This window comes from Otolemur garnettii, unplaced genomic scaffold, assembly GCF_000181295.1.
Source record: "Otolemur garnettii isolate 467f Iridium unplaced genomic scaffold, OtoGar3 scaffold00229, whole genome shotgun sequence".
Taxonomy (NCBI): Eukaryota; Metazoa; Chordata; class Mammalia; order Primates; family Galagidae; genus Otolemur; species Otolemur garnettii.
In genome coordinates, this window is record NW_003852624.1 from 1,567,870 (window position 1) to 1,568,810 (window position 941).

General features: G+C 45.7%; 1 pseudogene; it reads left to right on the plus strand.

The window, feature by feature from the left end:
- LOC100953313 lies at positions 1-636 on the plus strand (annotated as a pseudogene).
- Positions 637-941: the final 305 nt, after the last annotated feature.

Consider the following 941-nt stretch of genomic DNA (forward strand, 5'->3'; position numbering starts at 1 on the left):
ATGGCAATGTTTGAGCAGATGAAGGCAAATATGGGCAAGTTGCTCTGGGGTTTATCAGCAGGCACAGTCTTGAGAACCTGGCCACCCTGGAGCGCTACATGGAAACGCAGGCCAAGGGGACGCCTGTGATCTGGAAGCCAACCTGGCTGACCTGCCCCTGTGCCAGTTCAACCCAACCTTCTTTCACACCATGGTCATTGCCCAAGGCTGCTGAAGGCCCTCACCAACCTGCCCCACACTGACTTCCACCAGGAACATCCAGCATGCTCTACCAGGTACATCAAGAAGAGTGGCCTAGGCCTATCTGATGGATTTTATTCATTGGGGCCTGATGAAGATCTGCCACTCTTAGTCCTTCTGGCAGCCCTGGATGAAAACATGAACCTCTTGGAAGGTATAACTGGATTTGACAGCTCTGCCTCCAATTTTTTCTGCCATGTCATGGGGACCATATACCTTCACACTGACCACGGGCTGCTGGCTGGGAAGCCTGGTGAACTGATGGCCCACCCACTGAAGGTGTAGATGAGCAAATATGGCTGGAATGTGATGAGTCAGGAAGAGAACATTAAGCTCAAGAACATTGTGGGGAAGATTGACTTTGACAGTGTGTCTGGTATTCCGGCCTCCTGTTAACTGCAGGTGTTTAAAAAAGATTTGTTGACTAAAACAATAAATATCTTGTTTAAAGATAATTTTGTTTCATTTTAAGGACACAAAAACTAATCTTCATTAGTGCCAAGGTTTATAATTCCTTTAGATGGTGCAAAAAATTAAGATCTTTATGTGGTTGTCATAGTCATCTATGAGCTCTACTCCTTTGAAAAGAGAGCCAGTGTCTGGGAAGGCAAGTTTCGTAGAAAAGTTGGACTCTGGAGTGTGGCAGTTTTCCATGTACCTCATTTTAATTTCCCCAAGAAATTCCTCTTAGTTTATTCCCT